This window comes from Phodopus roborovskii, unplaced genomic scaffold (genome assembly GCF_943737965.1).
Source record: "Phodopus roborovskii unplaced genomic scaffold, PHOROB, whole genome shotgun sequence".
Classification (NCBI taxonomy): Eukaryota; Metazoa; Chordata; class Mammalia; order Rodentia; family Cricetidae; genus Phodopus; species Phodopus roborovskii.
Window position 1 is genome coordinate 192,487 of NW_026125856.1, and position 17,851 is coordinate 210,337.

Genomic DNA, 17,851 nt, shown 5'->3' on the forward strand with positions numbered 1-17,851 from the left:
GGAAAAGGGAACCTCAAGTAGAAATTGCTCCTATATGACTTCTAGGATTTTCCCTATTTATGTGATTAAGTAATACACACAAAATGCTATTGTTCTTCCCACCCTTCCTCTGTCCTCCCTCCCTGTCCCTTACTTCTTTCTTTCCCTCCCTCCCTCCTTCCTTCTCTTCTTTCCTTTCTCCCTTCCTCCCTTCCTTTCAAGATAGGATCTCTGTAGCCCAGGCTGGCTTCAAACTTGCTATGAGTAGCTGAAGATGACTTTGAACTTCTCATACTCCTGCCTTCCACCCTTGAGTGTTGGGATTACAGGTGTGTGCCACCACACCTGATTCATGTAGTGCGGCTGGTTAGGGTTTTGTCCATGCTAGGTCAGCATTCTACCAACTGAGCTATTATGCTCCACTCTCTTGTTTTCTTTATGTTGTTAGTCTTTGTTTTGTTTTGTTTTTAATTTGAAAAGTCTCCTGCAAGCTCACATTTTAAAGCTTGGTTTGTAACTGGTGGTCTTATTTTGGGAGCTGATGGATGCTTTGGGTAGACGGGCCCAACTAGAGAAAGCAGTCACCAAAGAAATGTCCTCAATGTAGCTGGCTTACAGGAAATCTGTTGCCTATTTTCTGCCACTTGCCTGAATTTTTTTCTGACTCTCTCTCTCTTCTGTCCTTAAATCTATTCATGTTTCAGTTGACTCCTCCTGGGTATTGTCTGGATAGACAACCAAATCAACTGCAAATAATAATGGTTTCTGTCTCTTTCCCAATAGCGACACCTCACTTGTTTTCTCATATCTTACTCTATTTGTTAAAACCCATTTTTAAAGATTTGACTGGCCTGCAGCCACCAATGGACTCACCTTTGTTTTATACTATTTATTTTTTGTTCTTTTGCTGGGCTGGTCACTCAGCTCTCAAAATAAATACATACGAATAAATACATTCTTTCTTATGAATGCCCGACTTTTGCTTGTCTTGTTTTAGCCAGCTTTTCTTTTATTTTTACTTTTGGTTTTTCAAGACAGTGTTTCTCTGTATTGCTTTGGAGCCTGTCCTGGAACTAGCTCTGTAGACCAGGCTGGCCCGGAACTCACAGAGATCCACCTGCTTCTGCCTCATGAGTGCTGGGATTAAAGGAGTGCCCACCAACACCCGGCTCGAGCCAGCTTTTCTTAACTGAAATTATCCCATCTATCTTTTACCTCTGGGCTTTTATCTTTCTCTATTCTGTATACCTTTTTTACTTCTTACTCCATGGCTTGCTGTGCAGCTGGGTGGCTGCTCCCTTGCATCCTCCTCTCCTCATTTTCTTGCTCCTTGATCCTCTCTTGCTTTCTGACCTCTCTTTTTCTCCTATTTATTCTCTCTGCCTGCCAGCCCTGCCTATCATTTATCCTGCCTTGCTACTGGCCATTCAGCTCTTTATTAGACCAATCTGGTGTTTTAGATAGGCAAAGTAACAGAGATTCACAGAGTTCAACAAATGGAACATATTTTTGCATCATTAAATAAATATTCCACAGCATAAACAAATGTAACATGTCTTAATATAATATTCTACAACATACACAAATCAGTTGTCAGAGAAACCATTAATGGGGCCCCAGGAGAAGCAAGGAAACCAAGCTTATTACAATTTGGAAGTGATCATTGCTATGGAAGACTATATTACTATCAAGATAGGAAGAAGCTGACAGATTATTTGTCTTTTGTCTTCCTAGGCACATCTGCCACCCAGATTCTTCCTGCACTTCTAACAAATATCTGACAACAACAGCATAACTCACAGACAGACCTTCAAGCCTCTACATGGGTTTGCTTTTTACTTCAAATAAGAAGAGCACGAGATAGGGAGAATTACCCTGACGTGAGAGCAGAAATTTAAGGTTGTGTCTGTGCCAGCATAGAAAACTGTCTCCTGTATGACACAAGTCTCCATGCCTTATTTTCTTTCTGTCTGTCTGTGTCTTCCTCCCCTGCTCCTGTGTGTGTGTATGTTTTCCAGTCTTTTGCCTTGTAACAGACTTTAATAAAAAGACAATGGGATCCACAACAGAATGGGTACAATTCCACATCTCACACAACATCACTCCTTCATGACTTGCTCAATAGGCTGAAGAAGCGGGTTCTAATTTTATCATCAGGGAGTAATCAGGCCCTATGAACATAACAGTCTAGGCCTAGGCAGCTCGGTGGAAGAACACTTGTCTAGCATGCTGAATGTCCTGTGTTCCATTTCCAGCATTGCCAAAATAGAATGAGTCCATTTAGAGGTAGGCTCTAAAACAAGTCCATTGAGTTCTATAGTTACGTTGACTCTTTTTGTTTAGTTTTGTGTGTGAGTGTTTTGTCTACAAGTTTGGATGTGATCCATATGTGTGCAGTGCTTATGGAAGTCAGAAGAAGATGTCATATTTCTTGGAGATGGAGTTACATACAGTGGAGACTTGCTTTGTGGGAGCTGGGAACTGAACACAGACTATCTTCAATTAATTAGAGAGCCATCTCCCCAGAACCTGTGCTGACTTTCTTTAAAAAAAAAAAAAACATAGGATGTTTATTGGAATCAGAGTGAGAAGGGGCAGATGGGAGGACAGAAAGGGAGGCAGAGACTGGTCCCTAGGGACAAGAGTGGCAGAAGTGAAAGAGAAATTGATAAAGAGAAGGAGAGAGAGAGAGAGAGAGCCCTGTACTGACTTTTAAAATTTTGAAAATTGGGACTCAAAGAGTTCAGGACTTTCATCCAAGGTCATATTATCATAAGTAATAGAGCTGCAAGCCTGTCTTGTACTAGTGTTTTTTTAGACAGCCCTCATATTTGTGATCATCTGCCTAGCCTCTCAAATGCTGAGATTACATACTGCCACACCTAGTTGCAGAGATGATTATTTGTCCACTGCTAGCTCTTAACCACCTTGGTTGGCATTATTTAAGGAAGACTTTAGTGCTATCAAGAGAGGAAGGGGCTGACAAGTTCATTTGTCTTTTCCTAGGCACTTCTGCCACCCAGATTCTTCCTGCACTTCCAGCAATGTCTGACAGCAACAGCACAACTCACAGACAGACAGATCTCCCTGCTGCCATCTAGATGTGCTTGTCTTTTGTTTCAAGTAAGAGGGGATTACACACACACACACACACACACACACACACACACACACATATATATATATATATATACACATATATATATATATACATATATATATATATATATATATGTATATATATATATATATATATATACCACAGAGATATAGTCACCATCACGATTGAGTACTGGCAGTTTTCAAGAACTTACTAATTATCTTCATGTGCAGTACCCACTAATGAGTACTGTACGGCACTATGCTTTGTTGTCTGAACATGCAGCAACCTCAGCTGTGCCTCAGTGAAATACTTAACTGCTGCTTCTGCCTGTCTACTGTAGGTAATATATGTTCTTTACAAGGTAGGTGTGAGCAACAGCTCCCAAGGAGTGCTTGCACAGTAATGGTTCTTTCCTCAGCTTCCTGAGGTGGTGCTAATCGAGACCGTCCACAGGATCAGGCTGGATGTGTCATTTGTATTAAATCCTGAGCTGACAGGGTAGCTATGCTTGGCAAATACCGCCCTTCAGTGTAACTTTGTGAGTTACTTCAAAAAGAGGATAAAGATTACATTGTATAGTTAGCAGCATTTAGTAGCAGTAAGGACTAGGTCAGAAATTGAGCATATGGCCAACTCTCTCCTGAAATATTGTGTTCTCTGAGCATGGCCTATGCACTGTACCTCCCTCTAGAGTAGAACAGTTAGCCAATTTCTAGTCGTTTTGGAGAGAGGCAGATCAGTTCCCCACGACCCCTGAGCACTGAGCCTAAAGCACAGTGGAGAGTGCAAGCCCACTCCTTCACATAAGGGTTGAAACATCATACAATGACAGGTTCATTTGTCCTTCATGGGAGATGATGGAGTACAAAACAAAGGTCTTCAACATGTGATCCTCTAGTCCAGCTACCTCAACATCATTTGGAAACTTGTTTGAAATGTAAATTCTTTGCTTTACTCAATCAGATATTGTAGAGACAGGACCTCATCGTTTGAGTAGTACTTTTTGTTAGTTGTTTTTGTGTGTGTTCATGTTTATGTATGCATGTGCATGTGCGTACATTTTTTTTTTACTGATTATTTTTTACTGAGATAGAGTCTCACAATGTGGTTGTCCTGGAACTCACTAGGTAGACCAGATTGGTCTTGAACTCAGAAAGATTCACTTGCCTTTGCCTCCCAAATGTTGGGATTAAAGATGTGTACCACCAAGCCCATCATTATTCCTGGCTTTTTTTTAAAAAGTGAGTTCTGGGTATCAAATTCAGGTCTTTATGCTTGCAAGACAAACATTTTTCTGATCGATCTATACATCTAATCATATGTGTGTGTGTGTGTGTGTGTGTGTGTGTGTGTGTGTGTGTGTGTGTATGCATGTATGTATGTATGTATATTATAAGGTCTACAATGACCTTAAACTGCAAACTTTTGGTGATCATTCTGCCTCACAGACAGGCACCAGTGATCTGAATTTTAAAGGTTCCTCCTGGGAATGCTGATGCAATCCAAAGTTTGAGGATCATTGGTTAAATGTTTAAAAATTAAAGGGGGAAATTGGTATCTGACAAATGACTTTGAAGTTTAGTTCTATCACTTACTGTGTGATCTTGGATATGTTATTTATTCATCTGTATGTCTCAATTATTTTCCATATAAAGGTCAGCTCTCAATGTTCTCCTCTGTGAACTGGAAATCTCCTCATGGAGCATTTGGGATACTGTGTGGTACAAATCAAGTGCCTAATAAATACTGGGCATCTTTTTATTACAACAAGGGCTGTTCTAGATGATCATTATCATTTCCAACAAGATCGGGGTCTTTTAGGGTGGAAAATGTTCAAATTAAAAATTTAGGAAAAAAACAAGCTTAAAAGCTGGGTATGGTGGGACATAATGTCAGCACTCAGGAGAAAAAGTCAATCAGATATCTGTGAATTAAAGGTTGGCCTAGTCTACATTGTGAGTGCCAGGTCAACCATGGCTGCATATGAAGACCTTATCTCTCTTAGGGTTTCTATTGCTGTAAAGAGACATCATGACCACAACAAATGCTATAAAGGAAAACATTTAATTGGATCTGGCTTACAGTTTCAGAGGTTTAGTCCATTATCATCAAGGAAAGACATTGTGTTGTGCATACAGACATGGTGCTGGAAAAGGAGCTGAGAGTCCTACATCTTGATCCAAAGGTGACAGGAAGTAAACTGTGACACTGGGCATAGCTTGAGCATATGTGAGACTTCAAAACCCACACTCACAGTGACACACTTTCACGAGCAAGGTCATATCCACTCCAAAAAGCCATACCTCCTACTAGTACCAGTCCCTATGAGATTATGGGGGCCAACTACATTCAAACTACCACATCATCAGAAAAAAAATAACTAGGAAGCACCTAGATGTGGCTGTGCACATCCATAACCTTGGTACTGGGAAGATGCAAGTGGAAAGATCAGAGGTCATGATCATCTTTAACTACGGGTGGAATTTAAGGTCAGTCTGGGCTGTGGGCCTTAGCAACTATTCCCCAGTCCCCTTTACAAGTTTAGGAGCTACATAGCACACTTTAACAACTCAGCTGGAGGGATTGGACCAAATGTTTTCCCCCTACAAGTATCTTCACAGAATTGTGGTGCATACAAGCAGCAAATCACTAAAGCAATCCAGTCCTAGCATCCCTTGCAACCCAATAATGACACTTGAAAGAAATCGAGGAGCATGTCATCATCAGGAAAGAGAAGAGAAGCTAGTGTCTTTATTAGGGGTTTGCTGAAGATGGTGGTTTGCAGAGAACAGAAATTACAGCCTCTGGGTAGCTGGAGGATTTGTGCTTTTGGTGCTAAGTCCTAGGTATATGGCTGAGATACTTGTACTGATAGTGTTCTGGTGTGGAGCAGGGTGTGGAATCGATGTTCCTAAGTTATTCTCTTCATCTGACTGTGAGAGATGAGCTGTCAGTGCTGGAATACTGGGAACATTGAATTGCAAATTTGAGCACTATAAAAAAGCAAAGGGTTGAGACCCTAGGAAGTGAGAAAATGAACATTAGTACCATCCATATAAATGTAATATAGTAAATATCTGTGTTACCCTAGAAACTAGAAGTATGAAGGAACTAGGAAGTTTGGTGACAGTTTCCAGGGTAATTCCTCCTACACAAAATTTAAGAGCTTTTGTACTATGTTAACTCATTATGTACATGTCCACTGGACCCTTTATCCTTACTTCTTTATCTTTTATTTCTTTATCTTTTATTTCTTTTAAAAGATTTCCTTCCTGAATTCCTTATTTTGCTAAGGGGTAGTGCCATTCTTCCAAGTGTTCTCATCAAAACCCCTTGACATTTATCAGAGGGCCAAGGGGCCCCCCAATGTAATGTGTATCTCTAAACCCAGGAAATACACTTTAGAAAAAAAGATTAGACACAAAAATCAGGAAATGATAGACTCCTCAACTGAAAAACAATTTTTTTGAAGGCGGCTTAGAGTGGATAAAACTAGCCATCTGTGACTCTACCCAGGAGCAACTTCTGGTAAATATAATTTGTAGATAGACTGAAGATGAGATTAAGATGCTTTCCAATATCTCACCTGGGAGCCTACAATGTAATTCATGTAAGATGAGGTGTTACCTTGGAAACAGTGAAGCATAATGAGGATAGGAGGCAAGTAATATGGTAATGACAGAAGATTCTAGTAACTAGTTAGAGGTGGTAGAAAAGGAGAACATTGAAGAGTCAGTGAGTATTTATGAAGAACTTTTGGAGTAAAAGGGACATCAGGTCAGTTGACTTGTCACAAATAATTTAGTGACAGAGCTCCCTCAAAACCACTGAGCTCTACTTGTTCAAATGACAGGTTTTCCTGGTACATTAATGCCCATAGGGATGACTGTAGTTAATAAGTAAGAATACTTCTGTTACTAGGAGTGATATTCCTCCCTGGAATTTGGCTTGCCTGCCAGTCTCATAAATTTGCTTAACAAGTTAGTTCTCCAAAGTATTTTCTATATTTACAGGTAAAATCTTGTCCATTTCAGAACTTGGACTATAGGAACTTCACCAAGATTTGACAATTAGGTTTTTCTTTGTTATCAATGTAATGCATGTTCACTCTAGTAAAACAGATATGTGGAAATGAAAATGCAGTGAACAAATGACTGATACCCATGTGAATTCCTTTTCCGTGGCTATGGTAAAACACCATGACCAAAGCAGTTTATAGGAGGAAGGGTTTAATGAGATATCCTGCAGTCTAAGCTTTTGAATACTTGGTCGCACTTGGTGGCACTGTCTGGGGAGGCTTAGGGGGTATGGCTTGATGGTAGAAATATGTCTCTGGGGAAAGTTTTGAGGTTTCAAAAGCCATGTGCACTTCCACTTCTCTCTCTCTGCATCCTGCTTGTGGTTTGAGATGTGAGCTCACAGCTGCTGCTCTATGTCTGTCACCTGCTGCCATGCTTATGGACTCTAACCCTCTGGAACTATAAGATCAAATAAAGACTTTCTTTTATAAATTGCCTTAGTCATTATGTTTTATCATAGCAGCAGAAAAGTAACTAACACAACACCTTTCTTAGTCACTGTTCTATTGCTGTGAAGAGACACCATGACCAAGGCAATTATAGTAAGAGGTAGCATTTAACTGGGGGCTGGCTTACAGTTTCAGAGGTTTAGTCCATTATCATCATGGTGGGGAGCATGGCAGCATGCAGACACACACTGGAGCAGTAGCTGAGACTTACATCCTGATCTGGAGGCAGAGAGGGGGGAGGTAGGGAGACACACACACACACACACACACACACAAACACACACACAGAGAGAGAGAGAGAGAGAGAGAGAGAGAGAGAGACTTTTGAAACTTCAAAGCCCACCTATAGTGACACACTTCCTCCAAAAAAGGCACACCTCTCAATCTCTGTGGAACAATACCACTTGCTGATGACTAAGCATTCAAATATATGAGCCTATGGGGCCCATTCTCATTCAGACCACCACAGTCCCCCAGACCACTATCCAGAGGGCTGTGAACACTCATGCATTTTCTTCTAGTCTTTGTTCCAGTAAATATTTTTTTAAATTTTTTTATTTTAATCTTTAAACTTGTATGTATATTATCTGTGTGAATGCCAAGTAAGTGTGGATGCCAACAGAGGGCAGAAGAGGGTGTCAGGTCCATAAGAGCTAGAGCACAGATGGTTGTGAGCTTCCCATTCTGAGTGTTAAGAACTAAATTCAGGTCATCTGCAGCAAGCGCTCTTAGCCACAGAGCCATCTCTTCAGGTCCTGTTCCAGTGCATTCTTTTTAGATTTTTCTTTTATGTGTATGAGTGTTTTGTCTGCATGTGTGTATGTGCACCAAATGCATGCAGTGCCTGAGGAGGTCATAAGAGGGTATTAGAACCCCTAGAACTGGTGTTTTGAATGGTTTTAAGTCACCGTGTGTGTTGGGGATTGAATTCTGGTTCTCTGCAAGGGCAGCTATTACTCTAAAATCATTGGGACATCTCTCCAGGCCCTTAATTTATTTATTTTTATTACATTTGCTTATGTCGTGTGTGTGTGTGTGTGTGTGTGTGTGTGTGTGTGTGTGTGTGTGTGTGTGTGTGTGCCACAGCACACATGAGACAACTTGCAGGAGTCAGATCTCTTCTTTCATTACATAGGTCCTAGGGCTGGAACTCAGGTTGTCAGTCTTGATGGCAAATGCCAAGAGTCAACTTGCCAGTGCCTGGGGACAGGTGTATATAAAATTATAAATGGTCTGCTGTAGCTCAGACTGGCCTCACACTCTCTGTATAGCCAAGAATGTTCTTAAACTCTCAACCCTCTTGTCTCTCTGCCTCCAAGTATTGAGATTACAGGACGCCATGCCTGGCTGATTTGATTCTTTTTTTAGTTTAATAGATTCATATGAATTTTCTTCTGGTATGTGTTGGGGTTCCAATTTTTTTAACTCCATTTTCCCCCTTGAATGTGTAGGTGCATGTTGTATGGGTAAATGTGGTTATGTGGTTTTGTATGTGTGTGGGCTTAAATGGAAGGGTTTCTTGCCAATTCAGCTAGTATAGCTAGCCAGCTTGCCTTAGGGATCTCACATCTCTTTCTTTCAGGTGCTATTTTTTTTTTAACATGAGTTTTGGGTATCTCCAGTCTTCATGCTTGCACAGCAAATCTGTTATCCATTGATCCCTCTCCCCTGACCATTGGGATCATATTATAAGATGTGATGCATCATGTGAGATACTTGTTACAGACCCAGGGATTCCTGACACCTCCCCACTACCCTGCCTTGAGATTACAGTTCGGTAGATGTGAAGATAGGGATCAGAAATCCACATTTTGTTTCATTCACTCCAGTTAATTATTGTGCCTAATGGCCATGGTAATATTTTTAGAAATTATTATGATATGTAGTCTTCTTAGTGACTGTGGCAGTCCCCCTCAGCTTCTAGGTCACTACATGCTACAATCCATTCTATTGAGAGCTGCCAGAGTTCTCCCGGGGAAACGTCTCAGGAAAACATTTTTTTCTGTTAGCTTCCCATTGTTATAGGGATCACCTTAAACTACTCAAGGCAGCATTCCAGACCCTGCACTCTATTTTGGGATCAATCTAATCAGCTAGAAGGTCATGACTGTGTCAGCACGTTCCCATCTAGCCAGGCCTGAATGCTGATGAGCCCTGAATGGTTCATTCCTGTTGTCATGCTGAAGCTTTCAACATTCCCCAGGATATATAGCTTAGGCACTCAACCCACTTCTCACATCCTTTTCCTTTCTTGGCCTCTAAAATGATGGCTGCCTTTCTAGAACTACCAATGCTCTGATTGTTGTGTACTTTTATTCAGTGAAGTCTTATCTTTCCCCTAAATTCAATCTTCGAGGGTATGGTATGTGTATCTTATCCCTCAGAGCCTCTATCATAGTTCTGGGCATTAGAAAGTGCTACTGAATAGAACTAAGCCAGCCCTGTCAAATAATTTTAATATGTGTTTCTAAAAAATGACTTAATATGTGTCTGTGAATTTATGTGCACCACATGCCTACAGTTGCCTATGGAGGCCAGAGGGCATCAGCTCCTCTGGAACTGGAGTTGCAGGCTGTTGTGAGCTATCAGATATGTGTGCTGGGACCTGAACTTGGGTCTTCTGCAAGAGCAGTAAGCAGTCTGAACCACTGAGCTATCTCTCCAGTCCCCAGTACATGTACTTCTAAGAAGGAATTCTGTAGCCTCTCACATATGTTTTCTTGTATCAGACTGAGAAGGTTTGAAAATTTTCTAGATATTTCACTTTGTTGTGATTTTTTTTTTTTTGCTGATAATAAGGTTAAGTAAAAGGTTATCTGGGTTCCAGTGTTTATCTAATTCAACAACCTTCGTATTGCCCATGACATGCTCACTTACAGATTTTCTGCTTGAAGAGCCTAACCTTTACTACAATGTGGGCTATATTTTATTCCTCCTACAGATGTAATGGTTTCTTTTTCTACAAGATCATGTTTTATTGGATTAAAAAAATATAAAAGGGTTAATGGCTAAATAATTGTATTTTTGGCTTCCGTAATCTTTTTCTCTTTACCCTTCAGGGTTCTGCCTCCCTGAAGGAAGGGCTTTTAAAGGAGTTTGCTTGGTGTGTCAAGTAGGTGGGGACAAGCCCTTTCTCTTGCAGTAGGCAAGGTGGTGAGATTCAGCTCATCAAAATATTTATTGAGCTCTTCTGGCTCATCTAGCTTTGTTCACAGTGCAATAGAGAACACCAAGATGGGAGGTGATGACTGGGTGGAAGGGCAGGGGCGTAAGGGGTATGGCAACCCACATAGGAGGGTTCTAGAGAGGAGAAAAGGGAAAGAGAGCAAAGGTGAACTCTCTGGTCTATATATACATATATTTTTTTTAAATTAAATTGCTTTGTTTATTTTACAAATTGACCTCAGTTTCCCCTCCCTGCTCTCCTCCCATTCCTTCCCCCCCACCACTTCCCACCTATCCCTCCCCATCCACTCCTCCTCCATCTCCATTCAGAAAGAAGCAGTCCTCCAAAGGGAGTCAAGAAAGCATGGCACATCAAGTTGAAACAGGACCAACCTCCTTCCCCTGAATCAAGGCTGAGCAAGGCAGCCCTGCTTGAGGATTGGGTTCCCAAAAGTCTCTGTCCTGCTTTTACATGATAGCACCTTAAGGGCCCAAGAACCACTGCCACAGTGGTTTGAGCTTGGATTTTGAGAGCCTTTAGAGCAATTAGGATAGCCACAATTACAGTTCAAAGTAGGTAGTTTTTGTGTGTGTGTAACCACAATAGATTTTCGAGACAAGGTTTCTCTGTATTGCTTTGGAGGCTGTCCTGGAACTAGTTCTGTAGACCAGGCTGGCCTTGAACTCACAGAGATCTGCCTATCTCTGTGTCCTGAGGCTAAAGGCATGCACCACCAATGCCCAGCCATTGTTTTGTTGTGTTTTTATGAGGCAGGGTTTCTCTCTTTAGCAGTCCTGGCTGTCCTGGATCAGGATGGCCTTGAGCTCACAGAGTTCTGCCTGCCTCTTCATGCTGAGTATCAAACCCAAGCACTTTCTCTGAGTTAAATCCTTAGTCCCTAGAGTCTGTCTGTTCTCTCCCCCCCCCCTTGTCTCTCTTGTCTTTTTTTTTTTTTTGAGATAAGCTCTCACTATGTAACCCTAGCTATTCTGGAAATCATTATGTAGACCAGGTTGGCCTCAAACTCACAGATTCACCTGCTTCTGCCTCCCAAGTACTGGGACTGAAGGATTGTCAGGTTATTTGTGGGGGGTAGATTTATTTGATATTGTATAAACGAATACCATGTGAGTAATGGGAGGTTGTGAGCCACTGTGTAGGTGCTGGCAATTGACCCCAAGTCCTCTGCAAGGGCAATAAGTATTCTTATTTTTCCCCTTGACACTGGGTTGCTTTGAGTAGTTCTGGCTGTCCTGGAACTCAAGGATGGCCTCCAACAAACAAAGCTCCTCCTGCCTCTGCTTCCCAAGTGCTGGGATTAAAGGTGTGCACCACCACTGCTGATCCAAGCAATAACTATTTTTAGTGATTGCATCTTTCCAGCACCTGCTAGTATTTTTTTGTGTATAAATGTTTTGCCTGCATGTATGTGCACAATATGTATGTCCAGGGCCATCAAAGTTCAGAGAGGGGTGGTATATCTCCTGTAACTGGACTTATAGACCACTGTGAGCCACTAAGTGGATGCTCGGATCTGACCCAGGTGCTCTTCAAGAACAGCCAGTTCTCTTAACTACTGAGCCATCTCTCCAACTCCCTAATTTTTTGAATGATAATAGGTGACAATTACTGTGTGATTGTTGTGTTTGAAGCACTTTCTCTCTCCCCAGCATTAACTCATTTACTCTTCATCACAAACACACGAGGTAGACAAAATTATGATTCAGACTTGGCATGGAACAGCTTAATACTTTGCTAAAGTGCACATAGCTTTTAAGTATCATTGTAGCCCTTTTGGTTTTACAAATAATCTTTATTGTATAGTACATGTCAGAAGGCAAATTTGGGAGCTAGTTCTCTTGTTCTCTCCTTCCCCATGTGGGATTTGAGGATTGAATTTAGGCCATCAGGCTCAGAGGCAAGTGTCTTTATTCACTGACCCAAAAGTATAATGTTTTCTTGAGACAGGGTCTCATGTAGTCCAGGCAGAACTTGAACTCACTATAACTTTGAACTACTGATCTTCTTGCTTCTACTTCCTGAGTGCTGGGATTAGAAAGTGTTTATATGGCACTGGAGACAGGGCCTTATATATGCTAGAAAGCACTCTGAGAAATGCTCCTAGCCCTGGTTTTTGTTGTTGTTGTTTTTGAGACAAAGTTGTACTCTGTAGCTTGGCTGCTATGAGATTTACTCCATAGGCCAGGGTAGTCTTCCTCCCACTTCAACCTCCCGTGTCTCAGGCCTGAGCCACATCCCAGGTTGGCAGTGTGGTCTTGAATCTTGGATTGACTCAGTACTTATTATTAGAGGTACTGGGCCTTGTTTTATTCACTCCCTGGGAATATTATTCACATTGCCTTTGCATATAATCATTGTGGTATACTTTGAATGAAGTGAAATACCAATTAAAATGTGCTTCCTGTTTAAGGTCAATTACACAAGCACAAAAAGTAGCCAAGTGTGCAGAGGGAAGGTTTGTAATCTCAACACTTAGGAAGCAGAGGCATAAGGATCAAGAGTTCAAGCCCAGCCTATGCTGCATGAGATGCAAACAAAACCATTATTAGGTCTCAAACCAGGGACAAACAGCTGAGGTGCCTATTTAACATCAAAATAGGCCTCACTACCAGCATACCTTAGTCCTTATCTGTTAATAGGGTATGACTGGCATATCCTACCACCTACTCTAAACTCCCCAAGCTTAGGGTTTGGGCTGCCCTCCCCTATATGATCTAACAATTCTGGTTACTTGTTCTTTTCGGGTTTTTTTTCTGTCTACTTTTTACCCTTCTGACCTCTTGGTCTGGTGCTACCCGTTCCCTACTCCTCACATGGCCCAAACTCAGGGTCATGTTCACTCTGAACTCTCCCAGATGTCTCTGCCTCTGTCTATGGCTTCCCTTTTATCTACAATAAACCTTCTCCTCCATCATACCTAGGAGAGGTCACATCCTCCTATTTATTTATTTATTTATTTATTTATTTATTTATTCTTTCAATCACCCAAACTCAAACACTTTTTTTTCTATTGCCACATAAAATAGATGGGCAAGGATTGTCTGAAAAATTCTCTGGCTTACTATAGGGCTTCTCCCATGAGAAAGGACATAATGAAACCACCTTGCTTCTTTTATCCAAATCTTCCAACTCTCATATATATGGATGCTTGAAATTCTTTTGAAAATGTTTTATGCTAGGTCTGTACTCCCAAAATTTGGTTAGTTTACATAGTGAGTTACAGGTCACCCTGGGGTGCAAGTCATAACATGCCTCACTTTTTTCACATTTTAATTAATTGATTAATCAATCGTGTATGGACAGTCAAGGGTTTATGTGTGTGAAGATCTGAGTTCCTTTTTTTCCACTTGGTAGGTCCCCGGGGGATGGAAATAAGGTTTGGCTGCAAGCTCCTTCTTTGCAGGGAGAGATGGCTGAGCCGATAAAAGAGCTTGCTACCAAATCTGATGGACTGAGTTCTATACCAGAGAGCTACAGAGTAGAAAGAGAAAAATGACGTTAGCAAGTTGTCCTCTGACCTCCACACATGGGTCATGGCACATGTGAGCTAAACAAGTACGTATAATTAAAAAAAGAAGAAGAACAGAAAAATATTCTTTGGGTTGAAAGAATTCAAGCGTAGCATCGCTGGATGGGCAATGCCATTAACAAGGTGATGTGAATTTCTTCAGATTTTCTTCTTTGACTTACCCAGATTCCTATTTGATGAGGAGAAAAGACCAGCGGTGGACGGGGTAGCAGAGTGGAACTTGGAAAAAAAAAAAAGTTCCGCCAGCAGCTGAGACAGGAGCACTTCCTTGGAAAGGCTCGGTAGAGTTGGCCAGATTGGGCGGGGTGCTAGCAGGAGGAGGAGCCCCGCAGCGCTGGGAGGAGCAGGGGCAGGCGAGCCTGAGCGCCGCGCACCAGGAAGTGACTCGCCCCTGTGACCTCCCGCCCCAAGCGCCATCCGCTCGCCTTTTGGTTTGCCACTGCACGGCCATCGGAGGCTTTAGTGGCTCCGAAGGAAGGAGTGGTGGGTAAGTAGCCTGGAAAGCCCAATTTTAGGAGATCTGTCTCCTGTGCCCAAGTGTAGGCTTTGGGACAGGAAGGAGGCAGGTGGGGCCAGGAAGTCCACTCAGGGTGGCTGTGCCTGATCGCGGTCAGCCTGATGTCTACCTTTGCAGCCCCCTATCCCTCCCCTAGCTCAACCCTGCAACCTGCCTACAGTTTGTGGGTTTGTGGTGGTGTGTACTAGCATCTGTCTGCTAACCCACTTAGTTGACATTTCCCATTGCTGTGGTAAAATACCCTGACAAAAGCAGCTTTAAAGAAGAAAAGGGTTTGTTAACTGTACAATTGCAGCTTCCAGCAAATTGGTTAGGAAAAAATTAAGACAAGAACTTGAAGCAGCTAGTCAGTTACATCCACAGCCAATGGCATGGAGAGAAAGCATATATGCTTTCTACTATGTTCTGCAGTCCAGGACTGAAACCCACAGTAAGCTGGGTCTTGCCACAACAGTTAGCATAACCAAGACAAGTTGTCTCACATCGTCCACAGGCCAACTTGATCTAGCCTATCCGTCCTTAGATATCTATCCCTACATATTCTACCCCACGGTGTAGTCTTGACAATTAAAATGAAGCATCCCACACACCTTATAGACACTTGGGGGACAGACTTATTCAGAGAGGCCTGGCTGGGGAAGGATATACCTGGCTGCTTGAGATTTGCTGTGGAACAAACACATTAGTAAATAAATTTCTCCTCTGCATTAGTCAGTAACCTTGGCTGGGGTCCAGGCAATAGAAGGGCAGGTAATCAAGAGTTCCTACGTATAGGTAGGTGAATATTTTGCTTCAAGGGGATCTTCAGCTCTGTGAGACTTAGACCTTTCAGGTTGTCTTTGACTTGTACTTCTGAGCACTGGAGTTAGATTAACCATTGAAGCTCAGGAAAGTAAACATAACTCTAGATGATTCCTATAAACTCTTGGATTTTCCAGTGACTAATCCCAAGGCAGGAACAGAGAAGTTCTCCCCCCCTTGTCTCTCTGTCAACCCCCGTGTCTCTCTGTCAAACAGAGATGTTTTTCTCTCTCACACACATCAGTATTTGAAATAAAAAAGATACAAAAGGTAAAATTTTTTTTTCTGTGATCAGTTGCTTTCTGTGACATTAGAAACAGGACTTACCTTGATTGGTATTACTGGCATACCCTGAAGAGTATATTTAGCTATAGAAATTATTAATACAGTAAAAGACTCTTTACTACAAATTCTGAAAAAGTCAGAGCCTATTGTTTTTTGGTATTTCTGAGCTCATGTTTTAATAGCCCAGGCTAACCTCAGACTCTTGAGTATCATGTTTAGGTGCTTGGATTAGAAGCACAAGCCACCATGCCCAGTTTTTTTCTTTCATAAATAAGTCTGAAATTTATATTTACTTCCTTTTTTTAGATTAGGGTTTCACTATAGAGCCCTGGCCTGGCTTTGCACTTTTGATTTTCCATCCTCTTGATTCCCATGGGCAAAGGCTGGAATTATAAGTGTGTACCCCATGTCTGGTGCTGAGGATGAGGATGGAATCCAGGCTTCCTACATGCTAGGCCTTCATCCTTTATTCTTTACCTCTTGCTTCTTCCCTAATTTCTTCTCACTGGCCTTTGTCATTCCCATATCAAAATTTCTCTTACCTTGATTATCACAAGCCATACAATTTTGATAATAGTAGCAGGTAGTTCCTGTCAGGTCATAACTCTCTCTCCACACTGCAACAGGCACTCATTCAGAGGGTCAGGCAAGTGTGTGTATGTGAGTGTGTCTTATTTGTTGACATTTTTTTATGTTACTGTATTTAGCCTCACAATACCTAATTCCCCAGTTGGTAGATTGTAGAAATTAAGTCACAGAGAAGTCCAGTGACCCAAGTGACATGCTTTGAATCATGGGCGGTTGAACATATGCTGTATGAGGCACAGTCCTGAGCACCTCATTTAAGTTTTTTGTTTTTGTTGAGACAGGGTTTCTTTGTGTAGCCTGGCTGTCCTGGAACTAGCTCTGTGGACCAGGCTGGCTTGAACTCACAGCCTCTGCCTCCCAAGTGCTGGGATTAAAGGCATGCACCACCATTTTGGCTCTGGAACTTCTTAATATATTGCAATACCACCCATTTCCTTGCAAATTTCATTGTTTATAGCTAATAAAAATTCATTGTGTATCTGTATCACAAATGTTACATATCCATCAGTTGATGGGTGTGTAGGTTGACTCCATTCCTGGCTGTGTTGATTAGAGTATCAGTAAACACGGATGTCCAGGTATCTTTATGGTAGGTTGCAGAGTCCTTTGGATATATACCCAGAAGTGGAATAGTTGGGTCTTAGTAGTTCTATTTTTAGTGTTTTGATAAACATGCCCATTAATTTCCATAATAATTTCATCACTTTAGTCTCAACTGTGAATAAAGGTTCCCATTTCCCCACGTCATTGTCAACATTTATTGTCATTTGTTTTCTTGATGATAGCCATTCAGACCGGGGTGAAATGGAATTACAAAATAGTTTTAATCTTCATTTGCATTCTTGTTTTTCTTTAATATTTTTTTTTTTAGTTTTTGTGTGTTGTAGGTATTAATCCTCTGGGGTATGTATGGCTAGCAAAGATTTTCTCAGGTCGTTCTGTATGCTGCCTTTCCAGTTTGCTTTGGCTGCACAGAAGCTTTTTAGTTTCATGAACCTCCATTACTCAACCGATGTGTGTATTTTTTGAGTAAGTAGTGCCCTGTTCAGAAAGTTCAGACCTTCCAGGAAGGTTTTGAAGTTTTATCCTGTAGTTGTTTTTGTTTGTTTGTTTGTTTTTTGCTTTTTTTTGGTGTTAAAGTTTTTTCCTCTGGTTGTTTTAGGTTTTTTTGTTTGTTTGAGACTGGGTTTTTCTGTGTGACCCTGGCTGTCCTGGAACTGGCTCTGTAAATCAGGCTGGCCTCAAACTCAGAGATCTGCTAGCTCTGCCGCCTGAGTTCTGGGATTAAAGGCATGTGCCACTAGGCTGAGCTTGTTTTAGGTTTTATGTTGAGG

The 17,851-nt window shown here is 41.6% G+C and overlaps 1 protein-coding gene across 1 annotated transcript in view; it reads left to right on the forward strand.

The window, feature by feature from the left end:
* The first annotated feature begins 14,673 nt into the window (after nt 1-14,673).
* Nucleotides 14,674-17,851, forward strand: part of Trmt2b (tRNA methyltransferase 2 homolog B) — a 38,918-nt gene continuing 35,740 nt past the window's right edge. The window contains exon 1 of the mRNA XM_051178818.1: nt 14,674-14,813. The gene's annotated coding sequence lies outside the window, so the exon portion shown is untranslated. The remainder of the gene's footprint in view (nt 14,814-17,851) is intronic.